General features: G+C 41.3%; 1 protein-coding gene across 2 annotated transcripts in view; it reads left to right on the top strand.

The window, feature by feature from the left end:
- The window catches only part of KCND3 (potassium voltage-gated channel subfamily D member 3), a 709,390-nt gene that overhangs the window by 70,466 nt on the left and 615,915 nt on the right, over positions 1-23,009 (top strand). The window lies entirely within an intron of this gene.

Here is a 23,009-nt window from a genome sequence, read left to right as displayed (position 1 = left end):
CACAATCAGTGATGGTTTGGGGAGCAATGTCATCTGCTGGTGTAGGACCACTGTGTTTTATCAAGACCAAAGTCAGTGCAGCCATCTACCAGGAAATTTTAGAGCACTTCATGCTTTCCTCTGCCGACAAGCTTTTTGGAGATGGAAATTTGATTTGATTTGGCACGTTTCCAATCTGCCAAAAGTACCAATACCTGGTTTAAAAACAACAGGATCACTGTGATTGATTGGCCAGAAAACTTGCATGACCTTAACCCCATATAGAATCTATGGGGTATTGTCAAGAGGAAGATGAGACACCAGACCCAGCAATGCAGACAAGCTGAAGGCTGCTATCTAAGCAGCCTGAGCATCTATAACACCTCAGCAGTGCCACAGGCTGATCGCCTCCATGCCACACCGCATTGAAGCAGTAATTGATGCAAAAGGAGCCCTGAGTATTGAGTGCATTTACTGAACTTACATTTCAGTAGGCGAACATTTTGGATTTTAAAATAATTTTTCAAGCTGGTGTTGTAAAGTATTCTAATTTACTGAGATAATGACTTTTGGGTTTTCATTGGCTGCAAGCCATAATCATCAACATTAATAGAAATAAACACTTGAAATAGATCACTCTGTTTGTTATGACTCTGCATAATATATAATATATTTTTGATTTGAAGAGCTGAAATAAAATAACTTTTTGTTAATATTCTAATTTTTGCAAGAAGCACCTGTGTGTGTATATATATATATATATATATATGTATATATATATATATATACAGTACAGACGAAAAGTTTGGACACACCTTCTCATTTACAGATTTTTCTGTATTTTCATGACTATGATAATTGTACATTCACACTGAAGGCATCAAAACTATGAATTAACACATGTGGAATCATATACGTAACAAAAAAGTGTGAAACAACTGAAATTATGTCTTATTCTAGGTTCTTCAAAGTAGCCACCTTTTGCTTTGATGACTACTTTGCACACTCTTGGCATTCTCTTGATCAGCTTTAAGAGGTAGTCACCGTAGTTCCCAGAGATGCTAAGCACTTGTTGGCCCTTTTGCCTTCACTCTATGGTCCAGCTCATCCCAAACCAACTCAATTGGGTTCACGTCTGTTGACTGTGGAGACCAGGTCATCTGGCGTAGCACCCCATCACTCTCTTTCTTGGTCAAATAGCCCTTACACAGCCTGGAGGTGTGTTTGAGGTCATTGTCCTGTTGAAAAATAAATGATGGTCCAACTAAACGCAAACCGGATGGAATAGCATGCTGCTGCAAGATGCTGTGGTAGCCATGCTGGTTCAGTATGCCTTCAATTTTAAATAAATGCTTATTGCTTGTCCTTAGCAGTGGTTTCCTAGCAGCTAGCAGCTATTTTACCATGAAGGCCTGCTGCACAAAGTCTCCTCTTAATAGTTGTTGTAAACATATTTCTGCTGCTAGAACTCTGTGTGGCATTGACTTGGACTCTAATCTGAGCTGCTGTTAACCTGCGATTTCTGAGGCTGGTGACTCGAATAAACTTATCTCCAGAAGCAGAGGTGACTCTTGATCTTCCTTTCCTGGGGCGGTCTTCATGTGAGCCAGTTTCTTTGTAGCGCTTGATGGTTTTTACCACTGCACTTAGGGACACTTTCAAAGTTTGCCCAATTTTTTGGACTAACTGACCTTCATTTCTTAAAGTAATGATGGCCACTCGTTTTTCTTTACTTAGCTGCTTTTTTCTTGCCAGAATGCAAATTCTAACAGTCTATTCAGTAGGACTATCAGCTGTGTATCCACCAGACTTCTGCACAACACAACTGATGGTCCCAACCACATTTATAAGGCAAGAAATCCCACTTATTAAACCTGACAGGACACACCTGTGAATAGAAAACCATTCCCGGTGACTACCTCTTGAAGCTCATCAAGAGAATGCCAAGAGTGTGCAAAGCAGTCATCAAAGCAAAAGGTGGCTACTTTGAAGAACCTAGAATATAAGAAATAATTTCAGTTGTTTCACACTTTTTTGTTAAGTATATAATTCCACATGTGTTAATTCATAGTTTTGATGCCTTCAGTGTGAATGTACAATTTTCATAGTCGTGAAAATACAGAAAAATCTTTAAATGAGAAGGTGTGTCCAAACTTTTGCTCTGTACTGTATATATGTATATAAATACAGGACATTCGCAGATGATAGAAATGAAAGAATATTATTTTATTTATAATATATGCACTACCGTTCAAAAGTTTAGGGTCACCCAGACAATTTTGTGTTTTCCATGAAAACTCATACTTTTATTAATTAAATGAGTTGCCAAATAAATTGAAAATCTAGTCCAGACATTGACAAGGTTCCAAAAAAAGATTTTATTTGAAATAATAATTTTCTCCTTCAAACTTTGTTTTTTTGTCAAAGAATGCCCCCTTTGCATCAATTACAGCATTGCAGACCTTTAGCATTCTAGCAGCTAATTTGTTGAAGTAATCTGGAAACATTTCACCCCATGCTTCCAGAAGCCCCTCCCACAAGTTGGTTTGGCTTGATGGGCACTTTTTACATACCATACGGTCAAGCTGCTCCCACAACAGCTCAATGGGGTTGAGATCTGGTGACTGCGCTGGCCACTCCATTACAGATAGAATACTGGCTGCCTGCTTTTTCCCTAAATAGTTCTTGCATAATTTGGAGGTGTGCTTGGGGTCATTGTCCTGTTGTAGGATGAAATCTCCAACCAAGTGCTGTCCACAGGATATGGCTTGCAAAACGGAGTGATAGCCTTCCTTATTCAAAATCTCTTTTACCTTGTACAAATCTCCCACTTTACAAGCACCAAAGCAACCCCAGACCATCACATTACCTCCACCATGCTTGACAGATCGCCTCAGGCACTCTTCCAGCATCTTTTCAGTTGTTCTGTGTCTCATAAATGTTCTTCTGTGTGATCCAAACACCTCAAACTTGGATTCATCTGTCAATAACACTTTTTTCCAATCTTCCTCTGTCCAATGTCTGTGTTCTTTTACCCATATTAATCTTTTCCTTTTATTAGCCAGTCTCAGATATGGCTTTTTCTTTGCCACTCTGCCCTGAAGGCCAGCATCCCGGAGTCGCCTCTTCACTGAAGATGTTGACACTGTCGTTTTGTATTTACTATTTAATGAAGCTGCCAGTTGAGGACCTGTTAGGCATCGATGTCTCAAACTACAGACTCTAATGTACTTGTCTTGTTGCTCAGTTGTACAGCGGGGCCTCCCACTTTCTATTCTGGTTAGAGCCTGTTTGTGCTCTCCTCTGAATGGAGAAGTACTTACTGTTGTAGGAAATCTTCAGTTTCTTGGCAATTTATCTCATGGAATAGCCTTTATTTCTAAGAACAAGAATAGACTGTCGAGTTTCACATGAAAGTTCTATTCTTCTGGTCATTTTGAGAGTTTAATGCAACCAACAAATGTAATGCTCCAGATTCTCAACTAGCTCAAAGGAAGGTTTATAGGTCCTCTAATCAGCCAAACTGTTTTCAGCTGTGCTAACATACTTGAACAAGGGTTTTCAAGGGTATTCTAACCATCCATTAGCCTTCTTACACAACTAACAAACACAAAGTACCATAAGAACACTGGAGTGATGGTTGTTGGAAATGGACCTCTGTACACCAATGAAGATATTGCATTAAAAACCAGACGTTTGCAGCTAGAATAGTCATTTACCACATTAACAATGTATAGAGTGCATTTCTGAATCATTTAATGTTAGCTTCATTGGAAAAAACTGTGCTTTTCTTTCAAAAGTAAGGACATTTCTAAGTGACCCTAAACTTTTGAACGGTAGTTTATGTCATGACTCTGTTGTTATGTGTCCCAGGATCAGGGGCCCCTTTCTTGTCCCTAATCCTAGGGGCACCTTAGCTTGCCCTTTCTCCTGATTACTTCTGATAAAGGAGGATGCCGGGACCACATACCCTGCTTTCTCTCCTGAATCCACCCTCATTTTGTACCCTTCCTGACCCAGGGAACAGGGGAGTACTAGTGCACAGTAATACACCAACCAGACTAACTAGGTAATGTAAACTGGGATACAGGAAGTTGCTAATCATACAAATTTACTCACATAAACCAACAGAGGTAAACATCAGGAACTGGAGAAAGGGGTTAAATCAAAGTAGGAGAAGAAAGGATTATCACACAGTCAAAGGCTAACAACAGTCACAAATAAATCTACCAACGCCTTCTCCAACAACAACCACCAACAACCTCCAGCCATGCAGCATGAGCTAACTCTGACAATGAGTGCTAGCCAGAGCACAGATTATATAGGAGATGGAAGCGGCTAACAGTATACAGCTGAGAGCCTTAATACAGGAAAGCTTCCAGGAGCTCTCAACTGAGCAGATTAACCCCTGCACAGCTAAAATAATTTTTCAATGCTTAATATGAAGGTGAAGTGCTTCTAATCAGTGAGGAGCTGTAGAAATCAGATGCTGTGATCTTTTAGCTCCTCTCTGTCACGGTAAACCCGTGATAATATATTTTCCAATAATGAAACCATATCACCACAATTACCAATCTCTTACTTTCAAGTTTGATTAATTTAGAGAAATAAATAAACCAAAAGTAAACTGAATGTTTTCTTCTGAACAAGCAAAATGTGCAAATCAGATGTGTAGATATGCAAGAGGAAGTATTGTATGTCTGGTGTCCTTATCATGGAAAGCAAGGGCTGCGACTTGCAGCTTCTTTGATATATTGTAGAAACAAAAGGTTTGTATATTTCAAAGCTTAACTTGACACTTTACATGTCATGATGCTGTATACTTTAACCCAGAGGTGTCAAACTGCATTCTTCGAGGGCCGCAAACAGGTCATGTTTTCAGGATTTCCTTGTATTGCACAAGGTGCTGGAATCATTCTGTGCAGGTGATTAAATTATCACCTGTGCAATACAAGGAAACCCTGAAAACATGACCTGTTTGTGGTCCTCGAGGAATGCAGTTTGACACCTCTGCTTTAACCCTTTTCTGACACCTGGTGTAATAGTACGCTGATGTCGGACTCAGCACCGGAGCCCGCACTTTTCTGGGCACATGTCAGCTGATATATACAGCTGACATGTGCCTTCAACAGCTACAGGTGGAATCGCGATCCACCCACGGCTATTAACTAGCTAAATGCTGCTTTCATTCTGCAGGAGGAGTCTCAATGGATCTTTAAAATGGAGTCGGTGACCCCGAGGAGGCTTAATGATCGCCTAACGTATGGCTGCTTCATTTGAGGATGTCTGTTCCTCTTTTTTTTTTCCCCTTTTTTATTGTTTTGATTTTTGGTCTGTTTAGAAGCAAATATTTTGGCCCCACATGGACTTATGAAATGGTTCCTGTTTTTGAATAATATATGGAGCCAGAGTCAAGGTGTTCCTTTTTATATTTATATCTGACATTTTTTCACCTATATTAAGGATGGGTTTTATGGGTATGGGGGTTTGATTCTATCCCCCTTTTTTAAATTTGATAAATAAAAGATATTAGAGGTATTAGTCTTTTTCTGTTTATGAGCCGTAATAATAACTAATCCTATTTGCATCAATTACCCTACAATTTTTTGTGTTTAAATGCTGCTGTCAATTTCTGACAGTGACGTTTAAACATTCAAAACACCTGCTTTCGCCCCATTCAAAATAAAACTATAAAAAATTAAACAAACTTTGGTATTGCCGTGTTCAGAATTGCCTGATCTATCAATATAAAAAAATAAGTAATCCAATAGCTAAGTGGCATAAAGAGAACAAAATTCAAAAACTACGTCCTCATCCAGCTCCAGATCCCGAAAAATGGAGACGCTACAGGTCTCGGAAAATGGCGCCATTTTTTAATCAAAATTTAGATTTTTTTTTTTTCACCACTTAAATAGAAAAGAGCCTATATATGTTATATGTGTTTGGTGTTTGTGAACTCATAATTACCTGGAGAATCATATTGTCAGGTCAGTTTTAGCATTTAGTGAACATGGTAAAAAATAAAACAACTGGAATTGCACTTTCTTTGAAATTTCACCACACTTGGAATTTTTTACCCGTTTTCCAGTGCATAATATGTTAAAGCCAACTATGTCGCTTAAAAGTACAACTTGTCCTGCAAAAAATAAGCCCTCACATGGCCATATTGACAGAAAAATAAAAAAAGTTATAGCTCTGGGAATAAGGGGAGCAAAAAACAAAAACACAAAAATGAAAAAAAAAACTCTTCTTATGAAGGGGTTAACTTGACACATTCAATGCCTTGTGTGTGTGTAAAATATTAAGGTAAAGGGAAGCCATCATCAAAAATACCTTTTGTTGATATCACGGTCTTTGTGTTAAATGTTGTTTTGTTTTTTTAAATCTTAGCATTAGCAACTATTTTAAACAAGTAACGTAACAATTTACGCAGTGGCCAGTAAGGCTTTTTCATAATTATACTTTCTGTTCTTTCAAAAGAGTTTTCAGCAAGGTTTATTATCATCAGAGGCAGGATTACAATGCCTCAGCTGATAATTCAGGTTCCGCCAATCACAATAGGCGATGTCACTGCTGCCCCTGCCCTATTCCCTCCCATCACAATGACCTTTGCAAGAACTCATTAGACAAGTCAATACAAAGGTTTGGGTTGGGGTCTGACCATTGTGGATATATACTGTACATGTATTGTTTCCTGAATTAAAAGGAAGCTAGAGTTTAAAAAACACCAGCGGCTAGTGTTAAGAGTGCAATATTTATATTTTCTATTTGTATACAGAATGTGATAAGTAAAAGAAAAAAATATTGCCAGAAATAAAAAAAATGTTTAACACAAGAACTGTCTTAAAAAAATAGGTCATTTTCTGAATATAGGTTCTCATTAATGTTTCCTGTGTAATGTTATCTAATGCATTCAGTGTCAAATTAATGCTTTCCTCAGTTATGTAGAAAATACAGGGATCTGGCTCTGCTCCCATTCACACTCTTCAGTATCCAATGGTGATCTTAAAGCAAATGACTTGCAGCAAAAACTGATGGTGCTCCTTATGAAACAGTTTAATTGTAAATGTAGTCCAATAAGAAAAATCCGGCATTCACCATTTCACTATGAAATAGCACTTCATTTCAATTGTATAAAAGAGAATGTGGAGACAAAAATTGGATGACAGCCGTTTGGCATCTGAATCATACTAGTCTGAGCCTCAGAGGAAGCAGATTCACACGCGAAACGGCTATCAGCCAATTTTTGTCTCCAGATTCTCTTACATGAAACTGCAATAAAGTGCTATTTTAATGTGAAGTAGTTTGCACCCTCATTTTCTTTTTGAACTCCATTAAAAATATTTGTTTAATCTGTATTCATAGATACTTACTTTTAGACCTATTGTCCCTAACATCATACTGCCAAGTGCATCCTTTCTTACCTAACCTAACCAAGAGCATCCTCTTCTGCACCTTGATATTTTGCATGACATGAATGTAAAAATCCAACTTAATATCTACTATATAATTGTCTAAGGGTCACTTCCATCTTTGTGTCTGTCTGTCCTTCTGTCACGGATATTCATTGGTCGCGGCCTCCGTCTGTCATGGAATCCAAGTCGCTGATTGGTCGTGGAAAATCAGCGACGGGCGCAGTCCGGCGGCAACATGGCCGCTCCTTCCTCCCCACAGTCAGTGCCCGCTCCATACTCCCCTTCAGTCAGCGCTCACACAGGGTTAATGGCAGCGCTAATGGACTGCGTTATGCCGCGGTGTAACGCACTCCATTAACACTGCTATTAAACCTGTCAGACCAACTTTTTTTACTATTGATGCTGTCTATGCAGCCTCACTAGTAAAAAGATCTAATGTTAAAAATAATAAAAAAAATAAAAAATCATTATATACTCACATTCCGGCGCCTTTCCCGCTCCTCGCAACGCTCCGGTAACCGCTCCATGCAAGCGGCAGGTTCCAGTGGCAAGGATGGTATGCAACAAGGACCTGCCATGATGTCACAGTCATGTGACCGTGACGTCATCACAGGTCCTGCGAGAAAGACCTGCCATGATGTCACGGTCATGTGATCATGACGGCATCACAGGTCCTGCGCCCATACCAACCCTGGGACCGGAAGCTGCCGCGTGCACCACACACAGGGCCAGGACTTTAACGGAGGGTGAGAATATGTTTATTTTTGATTTTAAGTCTGTATACTACATGTCTCTGTGCTGTATACTCCGTCACTGTGTAATATACTACATGGCTGGGAAATATACCATGTGACTGGGCAGTATACAACGTGGCTTGGCAATATACTACATGGACGGGCAATATACTACGTGGCTGGGCAATATACTATGTGACTGGTCAGTATACTACGTGGCTGGGCAATATACTATGTGGCTGCGCAATATACTACGTGGCTCTGTGCTGTATACTACGTGGCTGGCCAATATACTACATGACTGGACAATATACTATGTGACTGGGCAGTATATTACGTGGCTGGGCAATATACTACGTGGCTGCGCAATATACTTCGTGACTGGGCAATATACTACTAGGCTGGCCAATATACTACATGACTGGGCAATATACTATGTGACTGGGCAGTATACTACGTGGCTGGGCAATATACTACGTGGCTGCGCAATATACTTCGTGACTGGGCAATATACTACGTGGCTGGGCAATATACTACGTGGCTGGGCAATATACTACGTCGCTGTGCAATATACTACATGGCTGGGCAATATACTACGTGGCTGGGCAATATACTACGTCGCTGGGAAATATACTACGTGGACATGCATATTCTAGAATACCCGATTAGAATCGGGCCACCATCTAGTATAGAATAAAAATTAATGTTGGCACTTTTATGAAATGAATGAACAGCTAAGGTGTGGATGATAAATCTATGTATTGTGGTCTATAATGTATTCAGCTATTTCACACAGAGCACATAATCCATATGAATCCATGGATATAGCAGATGAATTAATGTATGGAAACTCTCCTTATTTTTGATCTTACACAGGCAGCTGAGAAACCTAGAATATATTCATTGCTGGAGCCATTAGAACATGAATAAAAAAGTGAAAACCAAACAATATTTTCAAATAAATATCATAGAAAGCTCAATGGTTAAATAGACAGAAAAATAATGGACTCTATCTACTGTTTTATTATATTTCTTATAAAAATTAGCTTTGACCAAAGACCATTTGACCAAAAATAATGCATTTCCTTTTGTGAAGTTAATAACATTGAGCTTGAACCTGACGTGTTTACTGAACAGATGTAATATTATAAGGACATATTCTTTTCACCTCCAGGTATTGCAGATTTAGATTTGTGTCACTGTGGCCAACACTTTATAAAAAAATGTCTATTTTAAACTGACAGTGATTCAGACATCCTTCTCCACTGTAAGGATATTAGGTTTATTACTTTGTTATTGCTTACTGTGGAGTGTAGGGAAGAATGGATACTGTATGGGACATTACTTTGAAATGCACACAGGATAATATACAGAAATGAAAATGTATATAGCCATTAAGTGTCCAGTACAATTTAACAGATATTCCGTACAGGTCATACTTCTAATGCATGATATTTCAAGGGTTTATCCAGGACAATTTATTTTTGTTTGGGCCTAAAAGCTTACGGACAGTTAGTTGCTAACTACCTGCCTCTTCTACCTGGCTCTGGCCGGCACAGAGTGGTCATTGACTGCTCCTTTCACCGACTCAGCTGCTCCACATCAACAGAGCAGCTATTCATATCCAGGACTGCTTTGTCAATGTGGCTTGCCTTCTGACTCAACAGACTATAACTGACATCCTGCTCAGCATTGGAGCTGGCTGTCAGTCACTGCCAGAATGTGGTTACAGCTGCCACTCACTGAGCGGTGACTGAAGCCACACCAGCCCAACGCTATGACTGAAAGCCCTAGGCTGTCGGGAAAAATAAAGTTAATTTCCTCCCAGCAGCCGGGCTTTCAGTGTGAACATAAGGCAACTTCAAAATACTATTAACCTGAAGATTAACCCCATATCTGCAGGTTAATAGGGTTTTTAAACATGACAGATTCCTTTTAGCATGATACTGTATATAGTCTCTGCTGTTTTTCATATCAGCTAATTATTCTTTTATTCTGACAAACCATCTGTCCAAGACTAAACTAAGTACAACTATATTGTAGCAGGAGCTCTTTTTTATGCACAGGACAAAGGATTAACAGATGTACAAGTATATTTGATTGAAAAGAGTAAAGCAACAGTCCAACAACTTTACTGTTGACTCAACCACTATATAGACAGTATGTCCCACCTACATGTGCTGGTTTGCTTTTATTTAATGGATGATTTTCACAGTGTTTTCTAACAACATCCAGTCATCGAGGACATTTCTACTTTGAAGTCATTTTTAATAATGACATAGTAAAACATTCATGATGAACTCAACAAGGTTGTATAGTGATAGAAAATCATCATCCAGTATTAAGTAATAAAACAACAAGTCTTAAAGGGGTTGTCCACTACTAGGACAACCCCTTCTTCAACTATATGTTCAGCTCTGCTAAAATAAATAAACTTATACTCACCTCCCATGCCGGCTTTGATCCCGCGGTGTTGGCACTCAAAGTCCTAAGATTGTGATGTGATGAAATGACAAGTGATGCCGGTCGCCCAAACAGCGCTGGCGTCCCTGTCTCCACCTTTGAACAAACTGAACATGAAGCGGAAGTCTGGCATGCAGCTGATCTCAGATCTTTTACAAATGCTATTTCAAACATGACCATTTGAATTTTGGGCTTTTGTCCACCACCACCATCATGTGCATTACCAATTTATTATGCGGCCCTCGCTTACAATTTGCAGAGGGCCAGCAGGTGCTGTGAAACCTGTGTTTTGTGAGCTCCACAGTTCATTTTTGGCACTGAATCCCAATGTAACAACTGTCATAGGGGGTGAAGCCGGTGTAAGGTGAACATAATACAGGAGTTGGGGGAGCTGTATGATTAATGTCAGTAAATTGGATTTTACCAGGCACTAAAAGCATTAGAATTAAATTGTGAATACAGTGTATGCAAATGATGGCCTGTTTTGTGAGCAGTCTGTCAGGCCTGAAACCCATGCCAGAACATGTACAAGCCTCATTTTATTTGGAAGCAGCCTCCTCAAGAGAAAGAGACAGGAGTGCCATTTACCAATCTGCACAAGCCTATACATTTTATATTGATTTAATAAATAGTGGATCTTTATCTAGCAGTTGTTTAACTGGTGCAAAGCATGCAGAGATACGCAAACGTGACTATTTAACTCTAATTTTCATGAAGCTACTGTGAGCCTCCCGATATCTGTAAAAAACTGCCACACATTGCTAGATATATTGAATTTGAACATAACACCTCTGTAAGGGTACTTGTCAAAAAGAAAGCCAGGAAGTTATTTTTTTCATAAACATAAAGCATTCAATATGAGAAAGGGTGACGTTAAGGGACATGGATGTGGTGGTGTCTGCCAAGGCGATGTTACAAATCAGAAGGTGACTGGATCTCGTTCTAGCTTCCTGCCAAATTGTGGTCATCGCAGTACACCACTGACGAACCCAGACAATTGTCAGGATGTTGTGGGTTAGATGGCAGACACAGGCTCCAGTGTGTTGGAAAGTAGCACCATGAAGTTTTCCAAATGGCCCAGTCTCAGTAGCCAAGAGGCTGGTCCTCTGAAATCCTCAACCTGGTCCTCCTTCCCATCATCAAGAGTTCCAGGAGACATTTGACCCCCACACTGGCCACTGTGAGGCACTGTTTACGTTCCCTTGTAATTTGTCAGGCTTTTCAACATGCACCATTAAAGAGGGTCATGAGAAGGTGGAGTGTACTGATATCCAAACATTTGAGCACCCATGGCCAGGAGAAAGCCACATTGGGGAAGGTCAATTCATGTTTGAAGAGGTAGAGGATAATCATGACACAGAGTTGCTGTGAGGTCCGCCTAAAATCACAATTCAGAAGGAAGATCAGATTGAGAAATTAGAAGATGACGTGGTCGATGATGAGGCCACTGATCTAACCTGGCACGGTAGCACACCTAGTGAGCACAGCCGTGCACACAGAGATGGATCCATAGCACAAAAACAGGCAAGAAGAAGTAGTGCTCAAAGCACTTTTTGGAAGTGCTTTGAGCAGCAAGGTGGATTGCAGCTGAGGGGAAAAAGAAAAAAAATCTTTAAATCTCCAGCTTAGCGAGTGTGAGCGAGCTGAGTGTGATCTGAACGTAAGTGTGAACGGCGGTAAGTGTGACTTGTGATTCAGTGACTTTGGATTCAGGGAGTTTCCAAGGGAGGAATTGCTGTCTGTATTTTATTAATACTTTGTATTTATTTTTATTTAAAGCTTTTGTCTGGTGTAATCCCCATTAGGAAATGTGCTCCACTATTGTTAATGCCATCCAGTGCACATCTTGCCAAATGTATGCAGTCCTTGATCAGCCGGTCGAGGGTGCATACTGCTGTGCGAGATGTGAGCACGTTGTGCATTTGAAAACCCAGATTCTGGATCTAAATGTGCAGCTGGCAACACTGAGATCCATAAACAATATGGAGAAGAGTCTTCTGCTCACTGAGTAGACGCTCAATGGGATAGATGAGGTGGGGATGGTAGGATGGAGCAGCAGGACAGTGAAGTAGCAAGCTGGGTGACAGTTAGGAAGCGGGGTAGAGGGAAGAGTGCCAGGGAGGCTAGTCCTGATCTGGCACACCCCAATAAATTTGCTAAGTTGGCAGATGAGGGGGGTGCCAGTACAGGGGTAGCACTGCTGCAGCCAGGCATGTCCTCTGAAAGCCGGAGGAGTGACTGCTCCAGTAAGTAGGGAAATAGGAGAGCAGGGCAGGCCAGACAGGTGCTGGTAGTGGGCGACTCAATTATTAGAGGAACAAATAGGGCAATCTGTCACAAAGACAGGGATCGTCAAACGGTGTGCTGCCTACCTGGTGCTCGAGTCCGACACATTGCTGATCGGGTGGACAGATTACTGGGAGGGGCTGGTGAGGACCCAGCGGTCATGTTGCCACATTGGCACAAATGACAAAGTTAGAGGTAGGTGGAAGGTCCTTAATGATGATTTCAGGGAATTAGGCTGCAAGCTGAAAGCAAGGACCTCCAACGTGGTATTTTCCGAAATACTGCCTGTACCACGTGCCACGCCAGAGAGGCAAAAGGAGATTAGGGAGGTTAATAAGTGGCTCAAGAATTGGTGTAGGAAGGAGGGGTTTGAGTTCCTTCAGAACTGGGCCGACTTCTCAGTTGGCTACAGGCTCTTCGCTAGGGACAGGCTGCACCTCAATGGGGAGGGTGCAGCTGTGTTGGGGGAGAAAATGGCTAGAAGGTTGGAGGAGTGTTTAAACTAGGAATTGGGGGGAGGGTATTCATTTTATAGGAGGGAAAGATAGTGCAGATAGAGACCTGGGCACAAATAAGGAAGATGGGGGTGGCGGTGGCATGGGGGGTGGAGTTAGAACAGTTAATAATTTAAGAAAGAATAGAGGTGCAGAGAGATACATAAAATGTATGTATACTAATGCCAGAAGCCGCGCCAACAAAATCGACGAATTAGAATTAATGTTGTTGGAGCATAATTATGACATGGTGGGGATATCTAAAACGTGGCTAGATGACAGCCATGACTGGGCTGTTAACTTACATGGTTATAGTCTGTTCAGAAATGACCGAATGGATAAGCGAGGGGGAAGGGTGTGTATGTATGTAAAATCGTCTTTAAAACCCAACCGGCGTGATAATATAGGTGAATTTAATGAAAATATAGAGTCCCTGTGGGTGGAGATAAGGGGAGGGGGAAAAAATAATAAATTGCTGATAGGGGTTTCTTATAAATCTCCAAAAATAATGGAAGCAATGGAGAATATCCTCGTAAAGCAAATAGATGAAGCTGCGACTCAAGGAGAAGTCATTATTATGGGGGATTTCAACTACCCTGAAATAGATTGGGGAAGAGAAACCTGCAGTTCAAGCAAAGGTAATCGGTTTTTGACAACTATGAGAGACAATTACCTTTTACAACTAGTTCAGGACCCAACAAGAAGGGGGGCACTGCTAGACCTAATATTAACCAACAGGCCAGACCGCATATCAAATATAAGGGTTGGGGGTCACTTGGGGAATAGTGATCACAAAATAATAAGTTTTCATGTATCCTTTAATAAGATGTGTAGTAGAGGGGTTACACGGACACTAAACTTCAGGAAGGCAAATTTCCAACGTATGAGAGATGATCTTGGTGCAATTAACTGGGATGATATCCTGAGACATAAAAACACACAAAGAAAATGGGAGACGTTTATTAGCATCCTGGATAGGACCTGTGCACAGTACATACCGTATGGGAATAAACATACTAGAAATAGGAGGAAACCAATATGGCTAAATAGAGCTGTAAGGGGCGCAATAAGTGACAAAAAGAAAGCATTTAGAGAACTAAAGGAAGTAGGTAGTGAGGAGGCATTAAATAAATACAGAAAATTAAATAAAGTCTGAAAAACGCAAGTCAAGGCAGCAAAGATTGAGACAGAGAGACTCATTGCCAGAGAGAGTAAAAATAATCCCAAAATATTCTTTAACTACGTAAATAGTAAGAAACTAAAAAATGATAGTGTTGGCCCCCTTAAAAATAGTCTGGGTGAAATGGTGGATGAGGATGAGGAAAAAGCCAATATGCTAAATGACTTTTTTTCATCAGTATTTACAAAAGAAAATCCCATGGCAGACAATATGATCATTGATAACAAAAATTCCACATTAAGTGTCACCTGCTTTACCCAGCAGGAAGTACAGCGGCGTCTAAAAATCACTAAAATTGACAAATCTCCGGGCCCGGATGGGATACACCCCTGAGTACTGCAGGAATTAAGTACAGTCATTGATAGACCATTATTTTTAATCTTCAAAGAGTCCATAACAACAGGATCTGTGCCACAGGACTGGCGTATAGCAAATGTCGTGCCAATATTTAAAAAGGGGACAAAAACTGAACTCGATAATTATAGGCCAGTAAGCTTAACCTCTACTGTGGGTAAAATCCTGGAGGGCATTCTAAGGGATGCTATGCTGGAGTATCTGAAGAGGAATAACCTCATGACTCAGTATCAGCACAGGTTTACTAGGGACCGTTCATGTCAGACTAATTTGATCAGCTTCTATGAAGAGGTAAGTTCCGGACTGGACCAAGGGAACCCAGTAGATGTAGTGTATATGGACTTTTCAAAAGCTTTTGATATGGTGCCACACAAAAGATTGATACATAAAATGAGAATAATGGGGATAGGGGAAAATATGTGTAAGTGGGTTGAGAGCTGGCTCAGGGATAGGAAACAAAGGGTGGTTATTAATGGAACACACTCGGACTGGGTCACGGTTAGCAGTGGGGTACCACAGGGGTCAGTATTGGGCCCTCTTCTTTTTAACATATTTATTAATGACCTTGTAGGGGGCATTCAGAGTAGAATTTCAATATTTGCAGAGGACACTAAACTCTGCAGGGTAATCAATACAGGGAGGACAATTTTATATTACAGGATGATTTATGTAAACTAGAAGCTTGGGCTGATAAATGGCAAATGAGCTTTAATGGGGATAAATGTAAGGTCATGCTCCTGGGTAGAAGTAATAAGATGTATAACTATGTGCTTAATTCTAAAACTCTGGGCAAAACCGTCAATGAAAAAGACCTGGTTGTATGGGTGGATGACAAACTCATATTCAGTGGCCAGTGTCAGGCAGCTGCTACTAAGGCAAATAAAATAATGGGATGCATTAAAAGAGGCATAGATGCACTTGAGGAGAACATAATTTTACCTCTATACAAGTCACTAGTTCGACCACACTTAGAATACTGTGTACAGTTCTGGTCTCTGGTGTATAAGAAAGACATAGCTGAACTAGAGCGGGTGCAGAGAAGAGCGAACAAGGTCATTAGAGGACTGGGGGGTCTGCAATACCAAGATAGGTTATTACACTTGGGGCTATTTAGTTTGGAAAAATGAAGACTAAGGGGTGATCTTATTTTAATGTATAAATATATGAGGGGACAGTACAAAGACCTTTCTGATGATCTTTTTAATCATAGACCTGAGACAGGGGGCATCCTCTACGTCTAGAAGAAAGAAGGTTTAAGCATAATAATAGACGCGGATTCTTTACTGTAAGAGCAGTGAGACTATGGAACTCTCTGCCGTATGATGTTGTAATGAGTGATTTCTCTGCCGTATGATGTTGTAATGAGTGATTTCTTACTTAAATTTAAGAGGGGACTGGATACCTTTCCGGAAAAGTATAATGTTACAGGGTATATATACTAGATTCCTTGATAGGGCGTTGATCCAGGGAACTAGTCTGATTGCCGTATGTGGAGTCGGGAATTAATTTTTTTCCCCAATGTGGAGCTTACTCTTTGCCACATGGGGTTTTTTGCCTTCCTCTAGATCAACATGCTAGGGCATGTTAGGTTAGGCTATTGGGTTGAACTAGATGGACTTAAAGTCTTCCTTCAACCTTAATAACTATGTAACTATATAACTGTTCCACAGAAAACCCCCCCCCCCCCCGCACTTGGCTAGATAACAGGCCAAGGGTGCATTGTTCTCCTGTATGGTAGTTTTTTTTTTAAATTCCTTCAGGCAAAACAGCTTTAATTTGCATCATCTGCCAATCCAAGCTAAGAACATGCAAAAACACTGCCAACCTGAGCATCACCAGCATGCAAAAGCACATGGCAGCCAAGCAACCCAGTAGGTGGGCGGAGCGCATGGGTACAAAATCTTTGTCTGATGATGAAACAACTGTTCCTTCTCCTGTGTTATGGCCTTCCAAATCTGCTGTCCATGAAGCAGGCACTAATGTCCACAACCTACAGCTGCATACAACAGTCAGCAACCACATCCAGTTCAATGTCCCAGTACAGCATTCACTTGACCCTGCCCCAGACGTTTAACAGAAAGCAGAAATATCCACCCACAGGCAAAAACTATAAACACCCAATTTGGCAGATTGGTAGCCCTGGAAATGTTGCCGTTTTGACTTGTGGGAACTGAGTATTTCAATGACCTCTTGGCGGTGACAGAACGACGATACTTGATTCCCATCCGACACTGTTTTTCATGGTGTGCCGTAAACGCGTTACATAAGCAAGCACATGTTACACAATATCAACCGTTCTGTGGCCAGCGCAGTCACAGGGAAGGCCTACTTTACCACAGACACGTGGACAAGTTCTTTTGGACAGGAACGCTACATTTCCCTTATGGCACACTGGCTGAACCTGATGGAGATTGGGACAGATTCAGGGGCTGGGACATCACACATCTTACCCACACCAAGAATAGCGGTCCCAACTTCCATCAGGGTTTCAGTCTCCTCGTATTACTGTTCCTGTCTTTTCTCCTCACTGAAAGTAGCCCCCATTTCTCCCCAGCTGGGAGGTCTGCAGCAATGCCTTGGCGAAGCAGCAGCATGCTCTGCTGAAGCTCATCTCTTTAGGTAATAAAGCTCATAACGCAGCTGAGCTGTTGAAGGTGATAAAAGAACAGACTGATGAGCGACTCTCCCCACTGAACCTCCGACCAGGTCTGGTTGTATGCGATAATGGGTGTAACTTGGTGGCGGCTTTAAAGCGCAGCAAGCTGGTAAACATGTTCCATGCATGTGCAGAACTTGGTTGTACAGCACTTTTTAAATGCATACCCTAACTTGCCGGACCTACTTGCCAAAGTACGGCGTGTCAACGCACAATTGCGAAAGTCATCTCATGCTTTGCTGAAGCAGCGCTTTAATTTGCCTTGTCACCGAGTGATTTGTGACCTGCCCACATGCTATAATTCGACCTTTAACCCCTTCAAGTCGCGGCCCTTTTTCATTTTTGCGTTTTTGTTTTTCACTTCCCTCCTTCCCTGAGCCATAACTTTTTTATTTTTCTGTCAATATGGTCATGTGAGTGCTTATTTTTTGTGGGACAAGTTGTACTTTTGAACGACACCATTGGTTTTACCATGTCTTTTACTAGAAAACGGGAAAAAAATTCCAAGTGCGGTGAAATTGCAAAAAAAGTGCAATCCCACACTTGTTTTTTGTTTGGCTTTTTTGCTAGGTTCACTAAATACTAAAACTAACCTGCCAATATGATTCTCTAGGTCATTACGAGTTCATAGACACCTAACATGTCTAGTTTATTTTTTATCCAAGTGGAGAAAAAAATTTCCAAACTTTGCTTAAAAAAAAAAAAGTGCCATTTTCCGATACCCGTAGCGTCTCCATTTTTCGTGATCTGGGGTCGGGTGAGGGCTTATTTTTTGCGTGCCGAGCTGATGTTTTTAATGATACCATTTTTGCGCAGATACGTTCTTTTGATCACACGTTATTGCATTTTAATGCAATGTCGCGGTGACCAAAAAAACGTAATTCTGGCGTTTCGGATTTTTTTCTCGCTACGCCGTTTAGCGATCAGGTTAATGCTTTTATTTAATTGATAGGTTGGGCGATTCTGAACGCGGAGATACCAAATATGTGTATGTTTGATTTTTTTTTATTGTTTTATTTAGGATGGGGCGAAAGGGGGGTGATTTAAACTTTTATATTTTTTATATTTTTTCATATTTTTAAAAACATTTTTTTTTTACTTGTGCCATGCTTCAATAGCCTCCATGGGAGCCTAGAAGCTGGCATAGCCTGATCGGCTCTGCTACATAGCAGCGATCATCAGATCGCTGCTATGTAGCTGAAATGCAGGTGTGCTGTGAGCGCCGACCACAGGGGGGCGCTCACAGCAGGCCTGTATCAGTAACCATAGAGGTCTCAAGGACCTCTATGGTTACCTTCCTAATGCATCGCCGACCCCCGATCATGTGACGGGGGTCGGCGATGACGTCATTTCCGGCCGCCCGGCCGGATGCGGTAGTTAAATGCCGCTGTCTGTGTTTGACAGCGGCATTTAACAGGTTAATAGTGGCGGGTGAATAGCGATTTCACCCGCCGCTATTGCGCGCTCATGTCAGCTGTACAAAACAGCTGACATGTCGCGACTTTGATGCGGGCTCACCGCCGGAGCCCAAATCAAAGGGGGATTCACGGCATGCGCAGTACTAGTACGGCGCATGTCGTGAAGGGGTTAATAATAGTAATATTAATAATAATAATAAATCGTAATAGTTGTATTTCTCTAGCGCCAACATACTCTGCAGCACTTTACATTTTAGAGGGGTCTTGTACAGACAATAAAAGACATTACAGAATACCAACAATCACATAAACAACAGATACCAAGAAGAACGATGGCCCTGCTTGCAAGCTTACAGTCTATGAGAAAATAGGGGAGACACGAAAGGTGGATGGTAACAATTGCCTCCATTGTTCTGACCAGCCATAATGTAAGAAACCGGGTGTTCATGTAATGCTGCATGAACCGGTTATCAAGCAGTATGTATAAACACAGAGGGCAATTAAATGCATAAAGCGTGTGAGAACAAGATACAAGGATCCTGGTTATGAAAAAAATGTTTGAATGGGCAACAAAGGGATAGTTAGATAAATGTGTTGAGGCAGTAAGCGGTTCATATGTTTGCAAGGCTTATTGAGCAGCAAAGAACAGTGTCTGAATTGCAGCTTCTCAATATCTGTCAGAGTAACACTCAGCCCCCACACATAACAACTGCTGAGTGCATGCGGATTGATGACATTTGTGAGGTTCTTCAAAACTTTGAGTATTTCACCAAGATGGTGAGCGCTGATGACGCTATTGTCAGCGTAACCATCCCACTGCTCTGTCTATTCAAACGTTTGATGCAGAATCTCAAAGACGAAACTTTGAATGACGAGCAGGTGCGGTGGAGCAAGATTATACTGTGGCTGATACCACACAGCCAAGCCTCACACAATATTCTGAAGCCACATTGGATGATGATGAGGAACAAGATTGAGGAGGATGAGGAGGAACAGGAGTTTTTGGTCTGTGCTACAGAGGGGACTCCCAATCCCAGCTTCATGCGTATCCAGCATGGATGGCCTGAAGAGGAGGAGAAGGAGGAGGCTATGCATTGTGAGGGGGAAATGATAGTTAGTGTTTTTCCTGGTGAGGACACTGAACGTTTGAGTCTTTGCTGTCTGCCACCCAATGCAGAGTTCATGCCCAGATGCCTCTCCCAAGACCCTTGTGTGAAAGACATTTTGTCCACCATGAAATACTGGCTGTGCACATTTCTTGACCCATGGTACAAGGAGAAATTTGCTTCTCTCATGTTAAAGGCAGGCAGGACATTTTCAGTGCATGCATGCCAGAGCGCTGTTGTGGAAGATTTGCTAAAAAGATTACCCTCAGACAATGCTGCCAGCGGAGGTACCCGCTATTTTCACCCACAAGGATTACAGGGAGGGCCACGCACACCAGGTGCAACTCGAGGGGGGTGTCCACCAACTGGCACATTTTCATGAGACCGTCACATCAGCAAGGGCTATCTGTGAGTATAACTATGACAAGGAGGGAGAAGTTGACTAAGATGTGAAGGACTACTTAAGTAACCATACCACAGTCCTTCCTTATTCTTCAGTGCCCTTTAACTATATGGTTGTCCAAGCTCCACATTTGGCTCAACCTTTTCTCATGGTGCTAGCGGGGATGTCACCGAGGTCACCACAGTTCAGCCCCACTGAGAACGGTGCCTCAGTGACCATAGGTAACCTCCATGACGTCACTTCCAGTCACTGAGGCTGCGCTCGCATCAATTCATTCCCCAGTGGTTCTCAGCCTGGACGGTCGCATCTTGGCATCGTCCAGGTTGAAAACTGTTTTTGCGACAGACATGTATTATGGCATGAAACAGAATGACGGACAGGTATGGTATATTGTTGTTTTATTATTTTTAGTTTATTACAGATCGAGGGCTGAGGTGGAATTAGGTGAGATCATAAGTATTGAGATTATTAAAGGAGTCTGTGTCATTTTTTTCAATTAAAGGACTTTTTTCTTGCTGTGTCTTTATTTATAATACAACTATAGAATTAGTAATGGATAGGTGTCTTATTGACATCTCTCCATTACTAAGTAGTGGGCTTGATGTCACCTGACAATACAACGGTGACATCAACCCCACAAATATGAACCCCACTTGCCACCACTATAGGGCAAGTGGGAAAAGCCAGGCAAAGCACCAGATTTGGTGCATCTAATAGATGTGACTTTTCTAGGCAGCTGCGGGCTGCTATTTTTTGGCCTGGGGGGCAAATATTCATGGCCCTTTAACAGCCTGAGAATACTGTCTGCTTTAGCAAGGTGGATTGTCAAAAATGGGTGGGACCCCACACCGCTTTTTTAAATTATTTAAATAAAAAATATGGCATCAGGACCCCTCTATTCTTTATAACTAGCTTTGCTGAAGCTGAACGCTGAGAGTTGCAGCCCCCAGCTGTGAGTTTTGCCTGGCTGGTTAACAAAAATACAGGGGAACCCACGGCAGGTTTTTTTAGTTATTTAATTATAGCACAGGAGCGGCAGATGAATACTCCCGTCGCTCCTACTCTCACTGTTATTAGCGGCAGCAGGTGTCGGATGATGGGAGTAGTTGTCCCATCAGTTGACACTAGTGACCGGAGGTAAACTTTGTACCTCCGATCACAGCTGAGCACTCACACTACCTTCTGACAGCGTGGGAACAGTGACTCTCTGACTGGCAGGGATGATTTCACCATCGATCAGAAGCAGTGTTTGCCACTCTGTCATGTACATTACAGTGAAGCAAACACTGGATGTTTGGGCCCCCCATTCAAGAGAATGGGGTCTGGGTTTGGGTTCAGGTCTGGGTACTGCTCTGGTACCTGAACCCAAACTTTTATGTAACTGTTCAGCAGAACTCGCCTGACCCAACATCCAGGCGTCTGCCCATCTCTAGTGGTTATACTATATTATATGTAAATCGGCTCTATTATAGTGGCTGCTGGGTACTGCACATCCACCCCCTATTAAATTGAACAGGGGACTTATGTGCCGTACCCAGCAGAGGCCACTATCAGTAGAGGGAGCAGCTCCTTAACTGAGCACTTTTGATTAGCGACCCCACCGATCAGACATTGATGACCTATGGATAGGTCATCAATGCTAAAGTTAAAGTTAAATGCTAAAGACAACTTCTTTAAATATCTAAAGTAAAGCAAGTCTTAGAAATGTACTGTGCTTTGCACCTGGACTGTTTCTCAAAAAGATAAGAATAGATATTTTCCAGTTTTTGAAAAAAACAAGGGCAACAGTGTTGTGTGATCTGAAGCCTGAAGTACAAGTCTTCTAGGTCAATAGGTGAATATCATTGCATTATAAGTGAATCCAATGTAAGATAGTAAAAAAATCAGTATTTTACAGAGCAGCTAAAAATATATTCTTGCATTTTATGCAATGCGGTCTCACCTTTACTTTCTAACAGCATCTTTGTAAGTTTCCTTCTGCAGCACGGTGTAATTAATAGCAAGTTGGTGAAATGAATTTACCCTTAATGGCTCAGTACTTTTTCACAACAGTGTATTAAGCCAATAAACACATTTTTAAGCGCACAATGACGACAGATATGAAGACAGCGCAGAGGAACTGTATCAGCTCCTGACATTAATATTAACAGAGGTAATAAATGGATAAACAAATGTAACCAGTGCAATAAAGTATAAACACTAGTCCATAAATAATGCAGGATCATAAATAAGCTGGCGGTAGTAAATAATACCCAGGTACATAAGCATTGTCTTTTTATTGCCACATTATAGTTATTGCTATCAGAATGCTCTGCAACATGATTGATTGACTTATTAAATATTCATGCAATAGCAAACCACACAAAAGGACACTTTTTTCTGTGCTACCCTCTGTTTCCATCATGGGTTAAATAAATAACCTCAATCTTGTGTACTCCTTTATCCTAATATCATATTTTATAGGGCTCACATTCAAGGTAATTGATCAAATAGTAACATTCAGTGAAACACATAAAGGGAT

The sequence above is a fragment of the Ranitomeya imitator genome, chromosome 3, assembly GCF_032444005.1.
Source record: "Ranitomeya imitator isolate aRanImi1 chromosome 3, aRanImi1.pri, whole genome shotgun sequence".
Taxonomy (NCBI): Eukaryota; Metazoa; Chordata; class Amphibia; order Anura; family Dendrobatidae; genus Ranitomeya; species Ranitomeya imitator.
This window is presented reverse-complemented; position numbering and strand designations above follow the sequence as displayed.